This window comes from Lissotriton vulgaris, chromosome 4_1 (genome assembly GCF_964263255.1).
Source record: "Lissotriton vulgaris chromosome 4_1, aLisVul1.2, whole genome shotgun sequence".
Classification (NCBI taxonomy): Eukaryota; Metazoa; Chordata; class Amphibia; order Caudata; family Salamandridae; genus Lissotriton; species Lissotriton vulgaris.
The window spans coordinates 492,519,019-492,546,100 of record NC_141691.1 but is presented as its reverse complement, the minus strand read 5'-3'; positions in this window follow the sequence as shown (position 1 = coordinate 492,546,100).

Here is a 27,082-nt window from a genome sequence, read left to right as displayed (position 1 = left end):
ATGATGTTGAAATAATACATCTTTCTCTGTGTCAAAAGTTATTGGATACAGCTACACAGTTAAACTTAGTAACACAGTATAAACTTCATGAGCTGAGCGATAAAGCAGGCAAGTTTGCTAGTAGGGATCTAAATCTGAGCCTGGGAGCTCGGTTGGACACCCTGGCCAGACAGAGATTCCCTAAACCCAACCAAATTGTGCTTGAATTTTCCAACTATTATAGTTCCTTATACACCTACAACACGCCCATCCCCGGCTGAACGTGCCAACACTATTGTTGAGGATTTGATACTATCCATGTTGCATGACAGTGACTGATAGAGACTATAATAGGCCCAAATTGAGTAGGAGATAGTACAGGGGCCCAATGCCCTCTCCACATGTAAGACGCCTGATCTTAATGGCTTTCTGCTTGAGTATTTTAGGAAATATGCCTCAGAACAAAACTCTAACTCCAGACAATGTATGAAGAGACCCTTGAGGTGAGCACTCTACCCAATAATTTGAGAGGAGCCATTATTACACTGATCCTCAGCCTTGGGAAACCACTGAACAACTGTGCACCTACAGGTCAATCTCCAAAAGGCCCATAGGAATGAATGGGGAGAATTCCTTATTTGCGATTAGCAATTTGCTAATCGCAAATAAGATAGCGATTTGAAGGGTGCCAGGGGTGTCCAAAGGACACCCTCTAGCACCCCTCAAATGACATTTTACACAGGTGTTGCACACACACATGTCCAAAGGACATGTGTGTGTAACATGCAACTCGGAAAAATGCATTTAAATGCATTTTTCTGAGTTTTCGCAATTTACCACGAGGTCTGACCTCGCGGTAAATTGCGGCGCCAAAGGACATGTGTGTGTGTAACATGCAACTCGGAAAAATGCATTTAAATGCATTTTTCTGAGTTTTCGCAATTTACCACGAGGTTTGACCTCGCGGTAAATTGCGGCAAGAAATTGCGAATTCGCAAAATTAAATTGGATGTTGAATTGCATTTAAGGAATCTCTAATAGAGATTTGTTAAATGTCATTCCTCGCAAAATTGCGAGATCGCAATTAGTGATTTTTACATTTGGGATGCTGAATCCCAAATGCAAAAATCGTTCTCGCAAAGGGCCAGATTCTCAGAATCTGGCCCTTTGCGAGCGCTATTTTCTTTGATGAATCGGGCGGTTAGATCCCAGACCGAGATTAACACAGTATGAAGCATTAGAAGAGTGGGAGACTGAGGCTTTTGAGTGAGACGGACCTAGATGTGACAGGAACTTAAGTACATTTTATCCCAGATTTCCCTGGGAGATAAGCAGATGAAACAGTGGAGACAGTCTATGTTAGTAGAAGGATTGTATCCCGTATTCACCACAGAAGAACTGACAGGTAGTAAATGTACGGAGAAAACAAAGCATTGACTAGTAGTGGAGTTACAAAAGACGAGTATTTTGAGGATTTATCAATGAAAATCCACCACCTTATCAGGAAGAAATAAATAGAGTTACCGCTAGTGCTCCGTTTTTAAAACCACCTTTGGTTCCAAAGATTGTACATCAGACTACTATAGAAAAGGTATTACAAGAAAAAGAAAGAGAAGCAATAAATAATCAGAGAAGTGAATTATTTCAGAAAATCACGCAACTGAATACAAGTCCTGAAGCCCTAACAATACCAGTAACTATAGGTCCCGTTGTTCCCTTATATGGAGATAAGCAACCTAGTCCTAAAACTCCTGTTCAGACTACACCCATAGTAAAACCCAGTAAAGAAAATATAATAATTGATGACCAGGCAAGTGAGTGCGAGTCAGTGATTTCACTGAGGGATTTGCCTATAAGAGAACCAGTGGGTGATTCAATAAGGAAAATTACTCCTGGATGCTCTAGAGAAGTACAGATTGAAAAGTCCACAGGGATGCGAAGTGCCCCTGTAGTAACCCCAGAGGAAATAGAAAGATGGACCAGAGACATAGCGAAGCCAAAATCGTAGCAAATAGTATTGGACATTTTTAAATTATGAGTAGAATTGGAAGAAATGATAGCTGGAAATGTAGGATTAGAGAGACTACATTAATTCAGTGAAGAGTTGTTATTCATATGCAGAATTATCACCCGAAATCCAAAAATATTTCATGAAAAATTAATGAATTTGGCTCCGGATAGGGAGTTGACATAGGAAAAATCTAAAGTATTGCAGAAACCTCACAGAGCTGAAGTTTCTGACAAAGATTTAGAAAGCATGAATGTGTCAGAACGAAAATTGCAGATAAAAGAATTATTGTCATTGTTAAAAAAATGGGGAGACTTAGACAGGTGGAAAGCTAGATGGACAAAGAAAAAGGAGGAAGCACAGGCAAATTGAACTACATCAGAGTAGATGAAAGAAACAGAAAAGGTTGAAAGGTTATGTCCATTGAGAGAAGTTCCAGGAGGAGATTATGTACATGATCCATGGTCCAGACAGGATATTTTATCATTCCCAAATGACTTCCCAAAACTCAGAGAAAACCCCGTAGAATGGTACAGGCAAGTCAAAAGGTTTTTGAAGGTTGCAATAGAGAGGAGTCAAAAAAATTACTTCAGAAAGAATTAAAATAATTAGAAACATGAACTTACCTCAGACACTAAAAGAAATACGGATGTTTCTTGGAGTTATAGGTTACTGCAGGCAGTGGATAGTGGGATTTGCAGTGCTAGTTTTGCCATTGATACAACTGTCAAAGAAACGGGCAAAAGATGGGGTAGAATGGGATGATGAAAGCATGACTGCCTTCTTAAAATTACAAAATTGTCTGTGTGCAGCCGCAGGATTAGGGATGCCTGACTATTCGAAGGAATTTGCACTATTCTTTGATGCAAGAGACAATTGTGCTCTTGTAGTTCTGACTCAGACACATGGACTAATGAGACGTCCTGTGGCATATTTTTCTGCCACACTGGACCGGGTAGCATCAGCATTACCAGGGACATCCTGTGACAGTGTATGTTTCACATTCAGTCATGATTCTGTTGACAAGAACCCGTACACAGTACCTAATTCCTAGTCGGCTGACTAAGTATGAGCGAGTCATTTCAGGTGCAGAAAATGTGACAATAGCCTGATGTACTGTTCTAAATCCAGCAACCCTGTTACATAATTCACATTTTGAAGAGGTAAAGGAGAAAGTCGAACATGATTGTATCTACCTCACTGAATACAGTACTAAACCACACCCAGACGTACAGGAAGAACAATTAAAAGATCCAAAACATGAGCTATTTGTAGATCGCTCATGCATGCATCATGAGAAAGGAGGATTGAGTGCTGCTGATGCTGTGTGCACATTTGTTGGAATAGTCAAAACATCCTGTTTACCAGGAGTCAAGTCTGCAGAAGTAGCCAAATTTATTGCTTTATTAAAAGCCTTCTAAATTGGAAGAAAATGGCAAGTAACACTTTGCACTGATATTCAGTATGGTTATGGGGTTGTGCATGACTTTGCCCAGCTTTGGATGCAAAGGGAGTTCATGACTTCTTCAGGAACTCCCATTAAAAATGGACATGTTGTGAAAGAATTACTTGAAGCTATTCAATTACCAAACGAAGTGGCTGTGGAAACGTGTGCTGCTCACCAATTTGGAAATGACAAAGTGACAGCTGGTAATTGTTATGCTGACCAGGTGGCCTAAAATTGTACCAAGTACAAAATGGCAGTAACAAAGAAAATCGACACATGTGGAATCAGCTGCCAACCTTTGCTGCTAGGGGCCAGTGAAAGATCTACAAAATGAAGCAGAACCCAAAGAAAAGGAAGAATGGGAGAAAATAGGTTGTCAGAGAAAAACTGAGGATGGTGTGAAATCTACTTAGATGGGAGACCAGTGTTACCTGGCTGTATGCTTGCACCAATGGCTAGGATGTGCCACAGGGAAACACACATAGGCAGAGATGCAATAATAAGACTGTTCAGACAGGATTGGTTTAACACAAGGTTCAGGAGTGTAGCATAGAGTCTTTGCCAGAGATTCTTAATTTGTCAACAAATTAACCCTTGTAGGAAAACTGTAGATTGCCCCGGGAAAATTGGAAAGGCAGAAGGTCCATTCATAAGACTCCAAATCGAATAAATTTGGTTACCTGCTTGTCGAGCGATAAAATCTGTCCTTCTCATTGTTTGCCTATTTTCCAAATGGGTGGAGGCTTACCGACCAGGAGGAATGACAGCCTAACTGTAGCCAAACTCCTTTTGAGAGAGCTCAATTCTAGGTACGGCTTTGCAGTAACAATTGAATCAGACCGAGGGTCCCATTTTAATAATGAAATAATTCAGTTAATTTGTGAAGCATTCAAAATTGAGCAAAAGCAAAAGCTGCACTATGCATACCACCCAGAGGCTTCTGGAGTGGTAGAACGACTCAATGGCAAAATCAAATCAAGATTGGGAAAGGTGTGTGAATCCACCCTATTGGAGTAGCCTGATGCTTTACCGCTTGTCTTGATGGGACCCAGAAGCATCCCAGACAAAAATACAGGCTTGAGTCCCCATGAGATACTCATGGAAAGGGCAATGAGGCAAGCATGTGTACCAGGACACAAGCTCCTAAATATATCTGATGATTTGGTATTAGAATTCTGCAAAAAGTTGGCTGACTAAGTGTGTTTTACCTCTAACCAGGTTGGGGAAGACGCTGTCTCCAGAATGTCGACTCAAGCACATGATTTGAATCCAGGTAATTTGGTAGTGTTAAAAGATCACACCCGAGAGTCGTGCCTAGCACCATGGTGGGGAAAACTGCATCAAGTCATATTGGTTACCACCACAGCTGTAAAGTGTGTAGGTTTAACAAACTGGATTCATGAAAGCCATGCCAAAAGAGTGACAGAACCTGACGAAGCAGAGGCTAAAGGTTGTACAGCTGAAGAAATCGATCCTGAAGTAGTTGATGAGGAATGACCTAGCACCAGTCAGGATGAGTGGATTCCCGTAGTCGGCATACCTGAAAAAATTGTGAGAACAAGAAGTCAAACATATTTAGACAGACCGAGTGATAGTGAAGATGAGACAGGAATAGAAGAACAAACTCAGATTATAAAAACCAAAGCTAATGTCAAATCTGAGGAGGACCAGATAAGGAAAGAGCAAAATACTCAGACTGACAAATTTGACTGTAATATCAACGTGTCTGAGGAGGGACAGATAGGCCCTAGAGAAAACGCTCAGGCAGAAGACAATCAAGAAAAAAGAAAAATCTGAGCAGGACCAGACAGGTATAGAAAAACCTGTTCAGGAAGAAAAAGAACAACAAAGCAAAAGACAAATCCACCAAATTCCTGAACAGGGCCAGACTAGTGTAGAAGAACCCATCCAGGCAGAAATGGAAAAATAATAAACCATGGACAAGGTCAGATGGAGAGGAATCCTGGAGAAAACAAAAATCAAACTGTACCACAAATTAATGAAAGAAAAGGACGCTTGAAGAAAATAAAAGCACAGTGCCAGCTAAAAGACTCAGAAAAGGTGATACCTGGCCTAGCATTATCAAAAGACTGAAATATCGCCTTAAAACAATAAGTGAAGAACCATACCAAGTAGAAGAGATAACAAGTCAGTCTGGCTCATCCACACTTGAAGAGACTGAATAATACATTCAAGGGTCCTGAATGGACATATATAATTCTCGAGGATTTTGAGAATTTAGAAGTCAATGCAGAAAGTGATGAAGAATTAATTGCTGATCAAATTGATGAAGAAGTGAGACCAACTTGAAAATAAATTCACAGGATATATTATGTGTAAAAGTTACAAAGAGGGGCACAAGTCTTCTTAGTCAATAATGGCTGATAATAGAGCTGCTGGAAAACCGAAAAGAAATTGTAAAAAGACACGTTGTAGAATATGTATATGTAGTATATTGATAGTACTTGCAGCATCATTAGGACTGACAATAGCCCTACCTTACCTAATGAAGGAGAGTAGACAAAAAAAGACTAGTGCACATGGAAAGGTAGCTAACCTTAAGCAAGGCAGAGTATAATTAGAAGCACCAGATGAGGTAGAATTACACCAGAGTATAAATTGAAATGAGACAGATTTAAATGTTTTTGCTAACCTGTTAGTGCATTATGTAGAAACAATGGAAGTTAGTGACTGCTATGTGTGAATGATGTTACCGACATCAGTACCGGAAGGAGTGACGTATCATCTTTTACCAATGACATATGATATTTCATGTAGTATTCTAGCTAGTTTATTTTACAAAACTGGAAAGTTGCAGTATTATTATTGTAACATATATGTGATTTTTTCTGAAATTCCTGTAGGTAGAAACATGAACCCTGTCTTAGCAGTAGAGACAGTTATGGGTGAATATTTTCTAACAATGAAAACAATAGATATTGCTGAAGCACATAAAGACAATCTGAGATGTAAGTTACATGAAGAAGAGAAGATATTTTTTAATTTAGTAGAGAAAAGGAGACCGGATTTCCATAGAAAGGCATCAGAACCAAAACCACAGATACCCAAATGGGCTAAAAGGGAAGAATTTATTGCAGCTGGCAAGACTCATGCTGCTATGTCTCTGGACTTTGAAAAGAAAGGGAAAATCTATCTCCATAGGTTAAAAACAGACTATAACAATGTAGTCATCAGTTCCAGGGAATGTGAACACAATTTCCTGATAATTGGGCTTTGGGGACTAAAAGGGGGAACTGATCCAGTATTTCCTGGAATCTATTATTTATGTGAGAACAAAGCTTATTTTAAGCTGCCTGATCATTGGTATGGGAGTTGTTATTTCGGAATAGTATTCCCAAAGGAATATCATGTAAAAAGAATCACTGGAAGCAATGAAGAAAATAATGGACTAACACGAAATGAAAGAGCTAGTTTTTCTGAAATTGTAGGATATATACTAAGTGCATTGATACCTTCAGTAGGAGTAATTCTGAATACATAAAGAATTTGTAAATTGTCCACAGTGGTTGATTGGTTATCGACTGACACTGCTGGAGGATTTCTATTGATCAATACTGAATTAGTTGTGATAAGATCTATGATTTTGCAAAATCGACTTGCTCTTGATATATTATTGGCAAAAGAGGGCGGAGTTTGTAGAATGTTGAAGGCGCAACATTGTTGCACTTATATACCAGACAAAAGTATTGAAATTGGAAGGTATGTAAGAAATATTACTCATTTGGAAGAAGACTTGAAACCCCTGGGGGTTGATAGTGCATGGAAGAGGCTAATTGATGGTCTCTCTTCTGTAGGTAGTTGGTTTTTTAATATACGAAAAAGTATTGTAGGTTGAATACTGATGCCAATAATGGGAATAGCTCTACTGATGTTATTGATAATGATTTGGTGCAAATGCTGCAGAAACAGAAAGTGGTATGCAGTAAATGAGAAAGAAAAAAGTGAAAATATGATGAAATTTAACTGGAAGAAATGAAGTGGGATATTTACAAAAGAATGAACGGTTTCCAAAAGAAAAGGGCAAGAAGACATTCTGAAGTGATAGAAGAAATTCAATTGGGAGAATGCTTAAGTTGGCATCTGGTTCCGTAATTAGTGTTGGTAGAGAATACCATCAAGGAGGGGATTGATGGAGCAAGGTTTTACAAGTAGAGAAACTTGCTTGTATTCAATACTCTCACAATAACATGTAACTAATTAATCAACATGTTTTGTTATTACTAATTACTGCATTTCATGACATTTTAGCATCTAGGGGAAACTTGACTATGTGCTATTACTAACAGTAACTCGAGTGTCCTAATATGGCAGCTGAACACGCAGGAACCTTTCTGCGCATGCATCTGCTACATCTACGTAGTGTGCCACATTAATGCTTTTGGTGGGAATTCCTTGCAGCTGCGCACTAGTGTCAAATATGGCCGCTTCATGTTTCACATGCTCCTGCTTGAAGTAAACTTTATATGTCCTGCTTAACTACTAAGGCTATAGTTAAAATAAAGTAATGGGTTTAGAGTAGAAATAAGTGGTATGCAGTGCATTAATTTATTTTCGTATTCTAACATGTCTCTCTTTGACTTTATTATTAGCTCATACTTGGGCCTGAAGGGTGTCGCAAACTCCATTTTGAAAAGGCTGCGGCTGCGCAGATGATCACAGAAAACCTTGAAGCACTGTTATTGAATTGCAGCCAAAGTCCTGACTTACTCGCAATGTTCCTGGGAACCTGACCGTATGACCCCAGGAGAGGAAGAAATATAGACTGTATTTAATAAATTGTATATGTTTTGAAACACATATTGCTGAGCGGAATAAAAGCATGGGAAAGTAAATTATGGGTGGGAACTTTGATCAACTTTATTGAATGGAAATGATCTCATACTGGTATGGTGTGATGACCTCTCCTTGCCTTTCTGACCAATCGAATGAAGGGAATAAATGAATTTGCAACACTGGGGGGTGGTACATACCCTGGAAAATGGTATAACTAAGGTAGGTTCAGTTAGTTAGATTGTCTGACTTGTCACAGACCTGTCAATGACCCAACGTATGCTGGAGGAGAATCGTGGATGCTGCACACCTCAGAGGGCTGGTCGAGCACTCTGAAAAAAGAATCAAGAAATTGCTGAGGGAGAAGAATCTGCCACACAGAAGGGATTTTGGGAGTAGCTGCAGAAAGGAGTGTGATGCTGCTGTTGCACTTAGCGGAGGTTACCTGATCTGTACTGCACCTACCCTGTCCTGTAGGCACCTGATTAGTCTGGAGCCCTTTCTTGTCCCAGCCCATGGCCAGGGTTCGTCCTCACACCCTTCTATGTAAATATAATCTGTGTGGTATGTCTTGTATCGTTTCCCTTTTTCACCCTTCACAGGTACCAATGTCTAAAAGTAATCTTGTAAAATCTCTAAAGAACTTTGTTTTGATCATTATTTTCCTATTTGAAAAGTATTTGACTGCTCTTGATTGGAACTTAGCTCACAAAATATTGCATAGATAAAGTGTTTAAGACTTATCCTGAGTCTGTGGTTAATTTTCATAAAGGTAAATGTTAATCTCTACCTAATATTCTAACTCCTTTGATCCATTAGATCCATTAGAATTAGGACTTAAAGGATAAGTGACAAGGATTTGGTAAGTCATGGTGTACAGGTATAAGTCCTAAGTTGAATAAATCTCTGATAGGCAGGAAGAAAAATTGGATCACCGGTTCAAAGTGTGAATGTAATTGGCCCAGGTGAGTATGGTAAACTGAGCCGGTAGTCCTGCGCCATCACTGGGTAGGTGATATATAAAATGGACAACCCAATATACCCTTGAGGGCTTGGGCAAAATAAGTGGATGCCTTCAAGGGATTTGCTAAATATACATAGTTGGATTATTAGATATCTTAGTCAAATGCAGAAACAGTGATGTATCTGCCTGATTTGCTATTCAACAATGATTTGAAAACAAATTCCTTTTGAGTATAAGAATCAATCTTCGTAGGAAAATAACTTAATAATAAGCAGCAAAGACACGGGTATGTGTTAAAAAATATAGACAATTTTATATTGTAAATTCATAAAGGGTACTAAGAATAATACAGACATTGAAATCAGAAGGCGACTGTTATATGATTTCAATGTCTGTATTATTCTTAGTACCCTTTATGAATTTACAATATAAAATGTACTATATTTTTTAAGACATACTCGTGTCTTTGCTGCTTAATATTAGAAGTTATTTTCTTGCGAAGATTGATTCTTATACTCAAAAGGAATTTGTTTTCAAATCATTGTTGAATAGCACATCAGGCAGATAAATCACTGTTTCTGCATTTGACTAAGATATCTAATTATCCAACTGTGTATATTTAGCAAATCCCTTGAAGGCACATTTACCCATCACTGATTAGGGACAACTGTTCTCTATCTCCTCCTTTTGAAGTCCAGCATCGTACACATCAGGTGTGCCCCCTTTCATCTCTTCTTTTTGCCCTAGTGATAGAACCTTTTTCCAACTGGATCCTGAAGAATGCACTCATAAGTGGCTTTAATAATGGAATAATACAAGGATCGTGTAGCCCTCTATGCTGATGCTTTATTATTATATATTCAGAAACGTTAAACTTCCATTCCTAGGTAGGCACATATGGTGCAGGTTTATGATGATGCCACTTGACTTGTAGTCAACTTGAATAAATCTGTATATGTCCCAGTGACGAATGATCACCCTGGACTTGACATATTATCTCACTTTCAAATTGCCACATACTCCTTCATATACTTAGGTATTCAGATTACATTAACAGAACAATAACTCTGGTACTGAATATAGGGACCTTATTCACTCTGACGACATGACATCCTGATGTTCAATACCTCTCAATATTGCCGGCCGGGGTGCTATCTAAGATGATTTCGCTCCTTCTTCTGCTTTATGCATTTCAAAACTACCCATTAAACACATCACATAAATCACTACAGTTACTTCAATTGGCAATCTTGTTGTTCCTGTGCAACGGGAAACAACCTACACTCACTTTCAGGAAATGTGTACTACACTTTTACAATGGGGGACTTGGCCTGGATGAAATTCTCAATCAATCAATCTCAGGGATTTATAAAGTGCAACACCTGCTCAATGAGAGTCCCGGTACTGAATAGAAAATATGACTAACCTGCTGACTCTATTATTGATAAGCTACAAAAAAAACAAGTCTTTAATGCCTGCAGCTCCCTTGTAGTGCAGAGATGCTGAGGAAGAGCATTCCAATCCCTGTAATCCAGAAAAGAAAAGGAGGTACAACCCCACCTCTTTCCTTTGTATTGTGTAATCGCCACCTTCAAGGTTCTCGAAGAATGATTCATTCTTGATGGCTGAGAAGGACTATTCTATCAACCAGGTACTAAAGACTGGAATGATATAAAGCTCAGTGTGTCAGCACAAGTTCTTTAAACCTTACTTGTACCTTGATAGGTAGCCAGCGCTGCTATTTCAGATAAGGACTTATATGGTCCCTTCTTGGAAGTTTCAGCAGAAGCTGCTCTGCATTATTCTGTACCACCTAGAGTCTCCTAAGTAGATAAGCAGGAAGAGCCTAGAACAAAGCATTAGTATAGTCCAGCCGTGATGTGATAAAAGCCTGTTTCAGTCTTCTCAGCTGCAGCTGTGGAAGCAGATAGAGAAATTTGCTTAGGGCTTTTGAAAGTCCAGATCTGGACCCTACAACAGCAGCCACCTGAGTACCAAATTTAACAGGACTGTCAAATGTCACCCAAGGATTACGTGCTATGGTAGCATGGGCAGGTGGTGGCTGAATACTGCTAGGCCATTATTTGTCATCCCAGAAAGGAGAAGGTGAACTGAAAAGCAGAATTTCTCTTTTACTAGTGTTACATTGTAAGTTACTAAAGCACATTCAATGAAATACCTCAGTAACACAAGCCTTAAGTATGGTAAAGCATTAGGTACGCTTTTGCTTAGCGTAAGGAGAATCTGAGTGTCATCGGCCTCAGACAATATTTGCACGACTTAAGATTCAATAAGTGCAGGCAGTGCAGTCAAATAAATATTGGACAGTGCTGTGCTTAGTGCAGAACCCTGAGGCACACCAATACCTAAGTATTTGGGCTCCAGGGCAAATGGGACCATCAATACTGAATGGCTTTTGCTGGTTACAAAAGACCGGATCAGGCTAACGCAGATCCACATACACCAATGCTTCCTAGACGCTGCAGAAGAATGAAATGCACTACTATGTCAAAACCCGCAAATAGGGGGAGGAGCCAAGATGGCGATCGGAGCGGACCTGTAGGCTCCCGGCTCCGCCAGTCCATTTTTGCCGTGCCGACATCCTGCTCATAATCCTGGCACACTCGACGGCAGAGTGTGTGTGAAACGGCGCTGATCACGGCGGTGCTCTCCCGGACCCTGGACCTGCCCGGCAGCCGGAGAAATCTACCTCCTAGCTCCCGGCCCTGGACCCTGCTTCAGTGGGCTCCTCCTTCCGTGCCTCCTGACCCTGATGCCGGCCGGAGTGCTCCGCCGGCGCAGACTGTAGTGTAACCGGCGCTGCCCCTGCGAGGCGCTGCCCGAGCATAGTCGCCTGGGATGGTGCGACGTGGGCAGAGAGAGGGTAGTGTTTACGGAGCCGTGGACCCCCATCATAGCGGAGCCTTTGTTTGCGGCGCCAGGTACGAGGAAAGGTCGGTCCGGCCATTTTGAATTACACTTCGTTTGTTGACCCCATGCCTCGCTACCCGGGACTGCCAAGGGGCGTCTAACTGACACGCATTGTTTTGGGGCACGGAGCGTGATACTCAGTCAGTGGTAACGAGGGGGTGCGCTGGCGCTCTCCTGAAACCGGTGCCCGTCGTGGAACCTGGTCGAGATGGCTCGGTGCGCCGCCATGTCTTGTGGGAAACTGAGCCCTTCCAAGCCAGAGACCAGTGCCGCCCTGGCTATAGGGGAACCCGAGATTCTGGAGATCCCCCGGGGACACAAGACCCGAGGACTACAGCCTGTGATTTCTCTCGGCGCTGTCCTGTCAGCTCTGCGTGACCTCCGCTCAGAAGTGCGACACTGCTACCGAGAACTGGGGGACAAGCTGGACCGCATGACATCTACGTTGGGCTGGGGCACCGAGGCCTCGGAATTGCACAGCTGCCGCCTGCCATTGCCTACAACGAGTGGGGCGCCGACGATCTCTCCTGCATGCTGCACATCTGAGCTCCCTGACTATCTCGCAGACGCCCAGGATTACCAGCCTGATGACTTTCCTCGGAACACTTTGTTTCCCCTCCAGGAGAAGTGTGCAACATTGTGGCCAGACTCTCTATTGTGGATGCCTCGAGACCTGTTTGCAGCGTCGTGGCTGCCTTTTCTTCCTGCGCTGCGCCTCTTGCCTATCCTGATTAAAACATCGTGTACTCCTGGTGTACTTATGAAACGTTCTGCTGCACTCAACGGACTTCCTGCTGTCTCATCGTGGCCAATTTGTGCCCCCGTTTTGTTGTCCTTTGTCCTCTCGCCATTTTGCTCCTTTGTGCTGTGGTGGGCGGGCCTCTCTTGGGCAGCGCGACTGAGTGAATATCCGCGTTCAGGTCAGGGCTAGGCTGCTTTTCCTGATGTTGGCTGCTGGGCTGGTGGGCCAGGATTTGGGACTGTATCCTGTGTCCAGTTTACGTGTTCGCTGTTGATTACTGCTTCGCACCTATAATGCCTTAATGCTTGCCGTTTATCCTGACCTTGGGGTGGAGGATGTATTACAACTGGCGGGGACCGGGTTGCCTGGAATTGAACCTCCTCCCTCCCTCCCTTTTTGTCTTTGAGAGTTGAAGATTAGGGTGTCCTTCTCTCCCTCTCTATATCACATGGTACGTTTTGTTTCCCTTTTTTCTTTTCCTCTCTTCCTTTCTCTCTCTTCCTTTCTTCTCGCTATATTTCGGGTTTATTGGGCGACAGACACACTGCTGGGGGGGGGGGCAGGCCGTAGCCTCCGCATGCGTGTAGGATGGGGGGTTAGTAGTTAGAACTTAGTCATTATTTCTATGGTGCCTTCTTTTATTCCTATTTTTTGTTTTTACTTTTGGTCTGGGTCCATGTCTAGTTTTACTAGGGGTTAGGGGGCGGCAGGGTTCGGGTGGCGCACGAGAGGGGTCTTCTATCTGACTCGGAGGATGGTTGCCTTACTGCCCGGGGGGAACTCACTGGTTGGCGGTCATATCCTGCACATATGTTTGAAACTATGGTTTTGCTCCTCCCGCATGGATCCTTCTTTCTTTCTTTTCAAAAGACTTGGTGCAGTACGACTTGTTACAATGCTTGCTTAAAAAACCTTTTAAAATTAACCTTCATTGATTCTGAGACATGGTACTATGATGAATACAGTGTAATTGAATGATCGCCTAAAAGTGGGTAATGCTATGTCGCCGTAACGCTGCATTGGTGCTTCACTGTGTTCGTGGCCGGCCGGTAGGTTGTAGGCCCGTATTTGTTCTGCTTTAATGCACAATAAAGGTTTTCAAAAATTTAAAAAAAAAAAAAAAACCTGCAAATAGATCAAGGAGAAGCAGAGTTCCCTGCTTTCCCTGATCTACAGCCAGCTAATGGTGTCCGCAACCTCCAATAAGGCTTCCTTGCTAAAACCGAGGCAAATGACCAATTAAGATGGGTGTAGTAGCTGGTTTTGTTCTAAATAACAAGAAAGGTGACGATCAATAAGCTTCTCTGAAATCTTAGCAAAGACCAGTAATAGAGAGATCAATCTGAAATTAGACAAGTTTAATAATCAGCCAATGGATTTTCAGTTAAGGAATGTGTTTGGCCTGTTGCCAACAGCCTGGTACTGCCGCCGTCTGGATGGAGCTGTTTAGAACTGGTTTAAAATTAGATTTATAGTTGAACAATTGGAGATTGCAAATTCCTGCAGCCTCTTTACAATTTTTTACATTGCCTGCATAGCTCTTTGAACTCATCATTAAACCAGGGTCCAGGATTTAGGATGCCCTTGGCAGGAGCAGATCTCGCCTTAATGGAGGCAATGGTGTAAGCTATCTGTAAAAGATAAGCATTAACCGCCTGGGCATCTGAGTCGGTCTCTCCGGTCAAGGGTGGAGTATTCTCATTCAGAGTGAGACTAAACTATGAGATTGAGACTGTGGCCTTGTTTTGTTTTTTTATAGAAGTGTGCTAGGCCTAACTACTTGAGGACCATGTGTCGTATAGTTCCTACTAAGCCGTAGGATCTACACATTTGTTGGACAACATAAACTTTGGGTGAGGGGCCTACACTGATTCCGGGCACCCCCAAAGGATATGCCAGCCTAGAGACAAGCTAGCTCACAGTTCCACAATTCCACCGTAAGCCCCCTACCTTTAGCAGGGAGCGAATGGTTTCCGAAAAACATTGAACATGACAACCCTGACACCTGATGGATCTTGGAAACAAATCAGAACCTTTTGTCCAGTTGCTCGTGCTTACTTATGCTCAGAGAAATATACACAGTGGAACATTTTCAATATATTTATTGAACCAACATTATTCTTGCATAGAAAACATGTGCTGCAATAATCAGTAGAAAGAAGAGGATAAAAGTAATTACAAGCACCAAGAGCGTAAACAGTAGATACATTTCTACCATGATGCTAAAACAGTGTATATATATGCAGGCATATAAAGAAAGCAGTAACCTAGTGTACTCCTACCAAGCGTACCTAGAGCATGGGTGTGGGTAAAGTCAAGAATCCCTCCAAGGGACGATCCAATCTCATTACCAGATGGGAGTGAATATAGGAGCCCGTCTTGGTCATGAACTGGACACCCCCTCAAGGAGATGTCAGACTGCTGCGAAGTGAAGTCTCAGCATGCAGAGACCCTTGGTGTCAGCTGAAGTGCCTCCTCTGCCAATCTATTGGATTCTTGGATTCTCAAAATGTATAACAGAAAACAGCCTTGTGATGTACGTTGTACATTAGGGATGTTATGGATTTGTATAAGCTCTGTCGCCCTGTGGACAAAGATAAAATAACATTTGTACATAGTGAGTAAAGATGCCTTGTACATGGTATTAAAGTCATTGTGATATTGTTGTGCCCAGCTAGATGTGTAATTAAAGTAGTTCCAGAGAAACTAATGCCACGTTGTCGTGCATGCAAATATGAGCAAAAGTTCATGGCAGAAATGTTAATGTGAAAAGAGGACAATGTAAGAAATGAGCAGCTTTGCTACATGTGCCTAACATTGGAACAGAACACATGTTCAACCCTCCATTTGAAAATCATGAAAGCATAGTCTGACCATTCATTCTATATAATATCTAAAACTGCAACCTGGCCGCTAGAGAAAATGGGATCCAGGATGTGACCTGCCCTATGGGTGGACTGGTCCACAAATTGTTTCATTTTCCAGGAAGCCATATTTTAAAGTAGTAGGGACCATGCTGGTCTGAGGCCTGATCCATTGTTGCAGGGATTCTAATCAGAACAGAACTATGTCTGGGACACAGACGTCAGTAGGTAGGGACTGATTCATCATACCTCCTCAGTAGCCATGAACCAGAGTCTAACTAGCTATAGTGTCTCACTTTCCCTCCTAACTATATCCAGGGAGACAAGTGAATTGACACCCCACAACACTGCTGACCCTCTTGGGTATCGTGGTAACAGCACACCCCCTTTTTCTCTCACACTCGTACACATCCAAAATAAGATATGACAGAGACACTAAGGAAGTTTTAGGAGTTTATTTAAACTATTGTGCTCTAGAATGCAGTATTGGTGCCACAATCAGAAAACAAATGCATACATAAATACAGTCAGCATAATTAGTAAACTCTATATCATGAAACGCCCTGTCATATCATAAAACAGATTAGCCTGACTCCCCTCCCCTTTACAGAAGTGGAATGATTATATAACAAAGAACTCTGGGATTAGTAGCAGACCCTGTACCTTAGCATACTCAGGTGTACTTTCTACATCTCAGGTACAGCCGTGATCTCCTCTCAGAAAGTCTCTCTCTCTCTGTATGTCACACAACTGTGCATAACTATATGACTAGGCATATATGCTCTCAAACAACAGTAGCACTCATGCGTTGTGTCTAGGTGCTAGTGCCTGACGAGAACAAAATACCAAGGGACATTGTTGTTGGACCTTGTCTGCTGTGTTCAGACTAAATCTCAGGAAAGAAGAGAATGTGTAAACAGCTGCAAGTTCTGAGAGAAAATAAAATGTGTCACAAAGATAAACGTGTTTATATAGTAGTGTGTCAAAGCAAATACAGCCTGTTATGTGCATAGTTAGGCTATCATAGGGAAGGTGAACAACCTTTACAACGAAACTTTTACAACGCACTACCATTACAACGCAACCATTACAACGCAAACCATTGCAACGCATTGCGCTGGGGGGGAGCTCTAGGATAGGGAATAAGTTTAATTTACTATCCAACACCTTCCCTAGTGTCCACGGGGACTGGAGTTGGAATAGTAAATTAAACTTTTCACTATCCAGCACCCCAAAGCGCTATGCGTTGTAAAGGTTTGCGATGTAAAAACCGCGTTGTAAAGGCATGCGTGGTAAAAGTATGTGTTGTAATGTCATACATCCATAGGGAAAACTAAAATGGCTCATGCACTGAACACATGACACCATCTGTATATTCAGGTCCCCTAAAACAATAAAGTATGAGTATTTTAACATATATTTGGGCATGTACTCGTCCAAGGATGATAGATATTTTCCTCTGTGTCCGGAAGGGAAAAACACTAACACCCCAGCCAGGGATTTATTTGCAGATAGTGTAAGGCAAAATACAATTGATTCAGCTTCCTGGAGTTCCTTCAAATTAAAACCAAAACTATTTAAAGATTGCTTATAGACAATTGCTACTATTAAACTCTATTACAGGGCTGTGATGGCTATTTCCTGAGCAAGAGAATCCGAGCATCCTCTCTGACCTGTATTGTGTAGAGACACATGGTATCCTTAATTTACGATACAGCTCAACAATATGTCGGAGCCATCTCTCCGTCAAAAAAGAAACTCTGCTGCTGGTACTCTGCCCTAAAATCGGGTTCAGTGGTAGAGAATCCAGAACGCTGAACTCCACTATGGTACAGTACATCCCTCAACATACTAATAGGGGATCTCCAGACTTGGGGATGTCTGGGAGGGGTAGCCTATGATTCCCTTTGCTTCATTAACCTGTATGAATGACCTTCAAAAGACACAAATGTATTTCTATTTGCAACTAACATACACTCTGGGAGTACACACCCAAAAACAATGCAAAATAATCTAGACTCATGGTGACACTAATAGAAAGCAGGAGTATCTCCATTGTTTATCACACATACCACTGACACCCTTCTCCAACTTAAAAACAGACAACACAGAACCTTTGTCCCTTGGATGAAGCTGACTGGGTCAAAACAAAGATTCCTTGTAGTTTCCATGTGGTTGAGGCTCATTCAAATTAGATACTTCCTTTGAGTGTAATGCAGCCACATTAGACTGAGCAGAATGAAACCAGACACCAAACTGTATAATATGTAAAGTGGCCTTAGGCACCTTTGATCAGACGATTTGAGCCTTTCCGTTACCCGCGTGCATGGTGCACTGATCTAAATTATTCACAGAGCAGTCACACCTGATCCTAAATGGTACTTCTGGGTCTCATGGATGAGTGGAGTGATAGTCGTGGTACACAATTATACGTTGCATTAGGTGTATTATTAGCCAAAAGGGATATGCACAGCTCTAGTGATTACAAGAAGCCCTCACCCTCAAGGAATAGACACAAGGAATACATTATTGTGAAAAGTCTGAGGAGCATGTGTAATTTAAGGGGATGCCCCCAGAAGTACCATAAGGTTTGGGCTAACGGTTTGAATGTTCACACTAAAGGGCCTTTAATTTTAGCCAATGTCTACTGATTATCATCAATCTTGCGGTTCCTGCTGTATGTTGTTTGGTATGGAAAATCAATATTAAAATCTGGAAAAAAAGGAGTGCTAGTTTATATACTTCTATAATACATTTGTTAATAGACCCTATATGTGCGTGTGGTACATGTGACGTGAAATGAACAGGTGCTGCAAGAACGGCTTTTTTGTGGATGCGCTACAGCAGCCACAGGTTCACATATTTGACTCTTATCAACTGGTGGTGTACACGCTACAGCAAGAGGCAGTACAAAAAATCAGTACTTTGGATATAATGAAGACGATCTGAGCGATGTGCCATACCAGGGAATAAACGATACAGTCAAATCCCAGCCACTAATTGGTTTGATGTAAGAGCCTCCCAGGTTGGTAGCAGCCATATTGTAAATACTGCCTATCCCTTATGCCACCTTCTGAGACTGTGCGTAAATGGGAGGATCAGATGCGACAATGCCGGTCCAATTTAAGGGCCCTTCTAAATTCTGTGGAAAGAGTGGGAGAGGGACATTCTAAATCCCACCCCCTGTAGGAATGACTGCGCCATAGTCCTGGGCATCGTCGCTATCCAAGTATGGCAATGCACTAAATTCATTGTTATTGTTACTTCACTTGAGCCCAATGTGGCCGCCACCATGCTCCATCTGCATGGATGGTGGTCAGTGCTCAGAGTGATTAGGAGGACCTGGAGATGTACCGGGACAAGATTCACAGAACAAGCTATTGTAGCCAATCACCCCCGCATCAGGACAATGGGCGTGCCACAGAACCACCATGAAAGCCAGAGGCATATGCAGAAGAAGTGGCCATCCTAAATTGGGTGCTGCTGTTTACAAAATCCCATTGTTCATGACAAGGTCAACTCGTCATAAGCACAGGGCAGGTAAAACCAATGACGAGTTGACCTTGTCATGAGCACAAAAACTGATGGGTCAACTAGTGCAGAATAAGTTGCAAACATGGATTGCGGAAAATAACATCCTGTCTCAATATCAAGCGGGTTTTCGCCCCCTAACTAGTTCCATCGATCAAGTCTTTTACTTTATTGCCCTTTACTGGAGGAATGTGACCTTGATAAATGGCCCTCTTTATGCTGTCTTTGTTGACTTGAAGTCAGCTTTTGACCTAGTTCCAAGACCAAAGCTATGGAAAGTTCTCGATGAAGCTGGCATAAGCCCAGAACTCCTTACACTTCGGGTTCGTCTGCATGAAAACAACTATGCCAAAATCAGGTGGGGTGCTCAGGGCGAAGTAACTGAGCACTTCCCTGTTGAGCGTGGTGTGAGGCAAGGGTGCGTTCTGGCCCCAACATTGTTTTCAATATACATTAATGGCATAGTGGATTATTTAAAAAGAACTCCAACAGACGCTCCAGTATTAGCAGGTGCCCACGTGCCTGTCCTCATGTTTGCGGACGACACGTTAATACTTTCTCCCACCCCAAGCGGTTTGCAAAAGGCAGTTAATGCATTTGGTGAGTTCTGCGAGAATCGTGGTCTAGAACTGAATGCTTCCAAGACAAAGTTCATGTGCATGAATCAAAGGTCCACATTCAAAGGTGTAATTACCTACAATGGTACTCCTTTAGAACAGGTAAAGGCTTTTACCTACCTAGGTATTACACTTCAGGGTAACATGAGATGGAATACCCATATTGACACAGCAGTTCTTAAGTTTAATCAGATAGCAGGCGTAGTAGCACTCAAACATCGAGCCTCGCTGACTAAACCAGTAAATTGTGCCCTTGAGATCTACAACATGAAGGTAATTGGCACATCTCTCTATGGTTCAGAATTATGGGGCTTTTCTAATCTAAAAATTCTGTCATTTGCTGAGAATAGGTTTTTACGGCGGCTAGTAATGGCACCACAAAGCACTCCTATTGTCCCTTTATTGCATGATCTGGGAAGGAAAAGTGTTGAGGACCTAGCTCGCCTGCGCCCTCTGTTATATTGGTGACGCTTAATGGTGACCCCGGAACTTTCCCACTATGCTGCAGCATTGCTGATGTCATCTCCATGGACCGTTTCCACACTATTTTGTGGTTAAAAGAACTACGGGGGTTGCTGGCTAAGCTGAAGTTAGATCACGTCTGGGGAAACACGGATTTGTCATGTTTTCCTACAAAGGCAAACCTAAAGAAACTTTATTGTGAGATGGTCTACTCCACAGCTTATCGCTCTGGATGCAGCTCCAACCTAACTGGCCGCTTTTTAGACATTAAAATGGTCCCACTCTGTGAAACCTACTGGGACATCATTGAAAAACCACAGGACAGAAAGCTGTATTTTCAATTTAGATTTGGAACCCTCCCAGTCAATGCATTCACAAAACACTGGTCATTAACAAGGGATGAACATTGCCACCATTGTAAAGATCAAATCGAGAATGTTTCCCACGTGTTGTTTGTTTGTCCTATATATGCTGGCCCACGCCGCAAATGGCTAAAGCCAGTGTGTTTGAATCTTGGGACTCGCAGGCAAATAGTTGCACTCAGAATATTAGAAACAGATTGCACACCTTATTTTGCAATTGCAGTCGCAAAATTCCTTGGTTGGGCATGGTTAATCCACACACGCATGCTACTGGGAAAAACAACCTAATGATCTATGGTAACCATGTTTCTCTTTTTTATCGAAATTTTATAGATTGTAATGGAGTGATTTTATATTCTTGTACTAACTTCATCAGCATTAATTGTTCAATACTTGTTTTTATGAAAGTATTTTAGATTAGTATTTATTGTATAGCGTTAGGGTCAAAATGCTTTTATGACTGCTGTTGAATAAAGCTTTGGAAATTGAAATTGTTAATAGACCCTATATGTGCGTGTGGTACATGTGACGTGAAATGAACAGGTGATGCAAGAACGGCTTTTTTGCGGATGCGCTACAGCAGCCACAGGTTCACATATTTGACTCTTATCAACTGGTGGTGTACACGCTACAGCAAGAGGCAGTACAAAAAATCAGTACTTCGGATATAATGAAGACGATCTGAGCGATGTGCCATACCAGGGAATAAACGATACAGTCAAATCCCAGCCACTAATAGGTTTGATGTAAGAGCCTCCCAGGTTGGTAGCAGCCATATTGTAAATACTGCCTATCCCTTATGCCACCTGCTGAGAATGTGCGTAAATGGGAGGATCAGATGAGACAATGCCAGTCCAATTTAAGGGCCCTTCTAAATTCTGTGGAAAGAGTGGGAGAGGGACATTCTACATCCCACCCCCTGTAAGAATGACTGCGCCTTAGTCCTGGGCATCGTCGCTATCCAAGTATGGCAATGCACTAAAGTCATTGTTATTGTTACTTCACTTGAGCCCAATGTGGCCGCCACCATGCTCCATCTGCATGGATGGTGGTCAGTGCTCAGACTGATTAGGAGGACCTGGAGATGTACCGGGACAAGATCCACAGAACAAGCTATTGTAGCCAATCACCCCCGCATCAGGACAATGGGCGTGCCACAGAACCACCATGAAAGCCAGAGGCATATGCAGAAGAAGTGGCCATCCTAAATTGGGTGCTGCTGTTTACAAAATCCCATTGTTCATGACAAGGTCAACTCGTCATAAACACAGGGCAGGTAAAACCCATGACGAGTTGACCTTGTCATGAGCACTGAAGTTATACATTATATACCCACTGATATCTTTTACTTTGAAATTGTTACCACTACGCCTTCTAGGATTCAGATATGTTTAAATGTCGTGAACATTTGTTCACTCGTTCCTCTGTGATATATAAACTCATCTATTCATTTGACTTTAGGATGTTCCTAACGCCGTGCAGTGTACCTTCAAAGCCAGGTAATAAACTGTTAGCAAATTTTAACTTTCTTTTGCCCTCGGGCATTTATTAATTGGAATTCCTCTACAGTCTGGTCCTATTTCTAGCGTTCGTTTGTTTATGTGCGTGTACGTGGTGTATTTGTGTGAATGCTGGAGTACAGCAATGTCAACTCAGTATATGTCTGCTATCTATGTTGTAATGATAATGTGTACATTTTTATCATTAATGCACATAATATGCAAGTTGACAGGGCAGTTTATAGCGGCGCATAGTGGTACTTCAGGGCATGTACCACATATCTATTTCCATGTACCTCGTTCCTGTGAAAGCAGCGTGAGAATGTATGTCTCTGGATGTAAGTTCCACATTTGGTGCTAAAAAGGCAACACCAGAATTGTGATGTGCAATGCAAAAACGACCACTTTCATTTTTGTACGCTACAAGTATGTTTTAAAAAGTGTACTCCTTCGAAATGGTTTCAGCAGAGGAATAAAGATATGAATCCTAAATGTGTGTTCAATGGAATTATGTGTATTGACGTGCACGATTTTATTGGTACAATATCTACTGGTTGAGTTCCGGGGATATGGAGGTTTAGCAGATGTTCATTTAAAAGACAGTCGTTGTTACCTGTGGAACTGAACATGGCAAATCACGTTATGGCATGGTCAGTGCAAATGCTCACAGGCATACTGGATTCAAATTGCTGCTCAGTAGCAGAATTGGGGTAGATGGTCCTATGATGTCTGTGTCTCGAGCGACTGTCATTCAGATGCAGGCTAACACTACCTGCTTTACCCAGCATTGGTCCATTATTTAAATGCCGTGCTCGTCTTGGGTAATTCGTTTTCCTTATTGAGAGGAACACTGTATTCAACTTGGGTTCAATGCATGGAATATTTGTGTCACAGAAAAAAAATACACCTATGAAATCAGAGTTTAGTGGAGTGGGTGGGGGTAGTGTAATAAACTGGTGGGAGTCTCACCCACCAAACCTGTAGTTCTCTAGCCCCATTTATAGGTGAAGGAACAACTGGGGTTTCTGAGGCGAATCCTCAGCTGACACACATATTTCAAACAATTTTAAGTTATGTGCCATATTTATTTATTTATTTATTTATTTAAAAGTTTTATAGAGCGCGAACAAGACCCTTGCGGGTATCAGAGCGCTTTTCAGTAAAAAGTGCATAACAAACAGTAATAATAAGCAGGACCGTAAGTATAACATCAAAAAGCAAAGGGACATATCAAACATTTAAGGATAATCAGGACCAAAAGGGTGGCAACAGAGACCAATCAACGGATAGAAGGGTAAGTCAGATAAGGTGCAAAACGGTACCGATTGGTTTTGAAGGATGATGGTAATACATTGATGGTGAAAACGACAATAATAAGTGGAACAAAGCTGTTCATATAAGATCCAAGCATTAAATAGGTAGGAAAGAAGAATGGAGTAGGGGTTCTCCACAGTCATGTGAGGCAATGTTTATGTGAATTTAGCCATAAGGATGATTTTACTTCCAGTTTGAAGGAAGAGGAGGTGGGGTTCAGTCTTATTTCTGGTGGTAGGGCATTCCAGATCCTAGGTGCCATTCCTGAGAAGGAGCGATTATAAGTTGTTTTCTTTTTGAATTTTTGTGGTTTCAGAAGGAGGTTGACAGCACTTCTTGTTGATCTTGACCCTCCAAATATTGTGAGTTTTTGTGTGAGATAGCTGGTCGCATTGTGTTGTTGGGCCCTGTGCGCCATGCAAGCTATTTTCAGGGGGATTCTGGCTTCAAATTGCAGCCAGTTTAAAGATTTTAGATCCGGGGAGATGTGGGCACTTTTTTTGAGCCAGTGATTAGTCTCGCTCCCGCGTTGGTGGAACTGTTGTGGCCTTGGGGAGACCGCATAACGAGGCGCTTCCATAGTCCAGCCGAGGTAAAACTAGAGCCTGAACCGCTAACTTGAAGTCATTGGGAGGTAGGAAGGGATTCAGCTTCCTTAGAGTATTGATCTGAACGTTTGCTCCCTTTGTTGCATTACTAATATGCTTCTGCATATTGAGGTTACGATCCAAAGTTATACCAAGTGATTTGGCCGAGTCCACGATGGTTGGTTGAACAGCAAGTGCTGTGAGGTATTTTATCAAATTGTGCATAGTGGGGACTTTGGCGGGTGGGGCAATAAGGAGGAATTCAGTTTTTAAGGCATTCATTTTGAGGTGATTCATTGCCAGCCATGTTTTGGTGGTCTTAAGAGCATCGTTGAGTAAACTAATGTCGTCCAAGGTGTTGATTTTGAGAAAGAGTTGAGTGTTGTCTGCATACATGTGGAAATGCACGTTGGATGTTTGTAACAGATCGGTGAGTGGTTCCATGAAGAGGTTGAAGAGTGTGGGGGATAACGAGGAACCTTGTGGTACATCTAGCGTAACAGGAACTGGTTTGGAAAGTGTGTTGTTGACCTTGAATTTTTGAGTCCGGTTATGCAGAAAAGAGGTAAACCAGTCTAGCACTGGTCCTGAGAGACCCATTCTGTGTTTCAACAGATCTGTCAAGTGATCGTGTTTGACCGTGTTGAACGCTGAGTAAAGGTCTAATAGGATGAGAGACATGCTTTGTTCTGATCAAGAAGTTTTAGTGCATCATCAATGATGTGTGTCATGGCTGATTCCGTGCTGTGATTTGCCCAGAAGCCGGATTGGTGTTTATTTAGGAGGTTGAAGTAGTCGATATCTTTTGTCAGTTGGTGATGAATACATTTTTCCAGAAGTTTGGCCAGGGTGGGAATATTGGAGATTGGGCGGTAGTTGTTGAGGTCCGTGGGGTCAGTTGTGGGTTTCTTAAGGATGGGAGACACTTGTCCTACCTTTAATGAGTCCGGGATGCAGCCTTGTTGAAGTGAAGTGTTGATGATCTTGGTCCATATGGATAGTAGCAAAGGTGTAAGATCTTTGACCGCATTTGCGAAGAGAGGGTCCGTGAGGTCATTGGAAGGCTTCAGGACACTGAGAAATTTTCCTAAAGCTTCTTCAGAGTAGGAGTAAAAGTATGACCATGTTGCATTGTTTTTCAAGGTAAACTTTGATGGGATTTGTTGAGAAGCGTTAGGGGGTAGGGGGGGATTTGGTGAGGGGGCCAGAGTGAGAGATTACGTCCTTGAGGAGATCTTTCTTGATGTTCTCCGTCTTTAGGTTAAAGTGGTTAAAAAAGTCATCATAAGATTGTTGTGGGTGAGTTAATTCAGGTGGCCTTTGCGGTTGGTCCTTAGATTGCGTCACAGTTGCCATAACCCCAATCTATTTAGGGCAGGGCTACCAGAACAGACTTTTCTTTGATGTTTCTCCAAGCAAGTATGGTAGTCCCTGGAAGGTAAATAAAAAAATGCTGACAGCACACAGAGAGAAAACTCTGTGTGGATCAGGGATCTTTAAAAAAAATATATATATTTTCAGCCACACATCTCATCATTGGATGTGTTGTTGAACATCAAAAGAAAAATGTCGAATAGACTTAAAAGACTGTTTGGCAAGGGATCACCTATGGTGGAAGGCAAGGACAGCAGAGGAGAAGAAGCCTCCGCCAACAGGGCTGACTTGTGCACTTCTCACCAAACGTCAGTATACCTCATGAATTCAGGATCATCATAGTAATCCATATCTTTGGGAAATGCAGAATTATCTTAAATGGGAAACAGCCTGAACAACACGGGCAGAGCCATGGTGCCATTCCAATGGAAGCACAACCACACTTGCACTTAACCACGCATATGAGTGGTTAAGGCAATGCACTGTCTAGATGCTGAGATGGGCGGGCCTAGGAACAGGAACGATCGGGAAAGACGTGGCAAGGTAAGTGGGGCTAAGGCTGAGTTTTGGAGGGCTGGGTGATAGTGTTTAAGGGTTGGGGTAGTTTAGGGCTCAGGGCTAGAGGAGCGGGTTGTTTTTAGGGATAGGGGACGGGTTGCTTTTACGGCTCAAGAGGGGGGTCAGGGTCGTTTTTGGGGCTTGGGGGGTCAGCATAGTTTTTAGTGCTCGGGGGGCATGTCATTTTAAGAGCTCAGGGTGGGGTCGGAGTACTATTTAGGGCTTGGAGTTCAGGTAGTTTTATAGGTCTTATGGGGGTTGGAGATAATTTTAGTGCTCCGGAGGGTCAGATACGTTTTTAGGGCTCAAGTGGGAGAGGGTTGGGTTAGTAGTGACTTCCATACTCATCGTTTCTGTCAGGATTACCATTATCAATGCTTCCCTTCTCCAAGGGTTCATACCTGACTCTCTGAAAACTGGGCAAGTCATCCCCATCCTAAAAAAAAATCCACTCTGAATCTGGAAATACCAGACAACTTCAGCCCTATTTCAAATATTCCTCTTCTCGCTAAAGTGCTGGAGAAATGTGTAAAGCTACAACTAAGCCAACACATTGCCAATCTCAATTTACTTGACGACTTCCAATCTGGGTTCAGGCCTTGGCACAGCACTAAAACTACTATTCGGTGTCAGCGCACAGCTGGTGTAGAAGCAGAAGTTTACGAGTCTTCAGGTGGTGGAGGCGCTATTGAGCAGAGCAGCACGGAGCACAGAGCATCGAGTCGTCGATTCAGGAAAGGTGCTGGAGCGGCGGTGCACGGAGCTGGCTGGTGGGTGAATCCGGGCTGGAGCCGAGGCAGAGGCAGAGTCTGAGCCCCGATCCCCGAGAGAGAGAGAGTTGCATCGCTATCAAGCACACGGCTCTGGCACCCAGGCTCTCTGCACGCAGCACGCGGAACACTGCACACAGCCTACGGCACCTGGTGCACCCGGAGGCCGACGACCCTGTTGCCTGCGGGGGGCCACTGGAGGAGCAAGCGGCGTGAGCAAAGGGGGTCGTGAGGCCCGCAGCCCCGCCTTCCACCACTTCCACTGTACCTGGAGCCACGAGC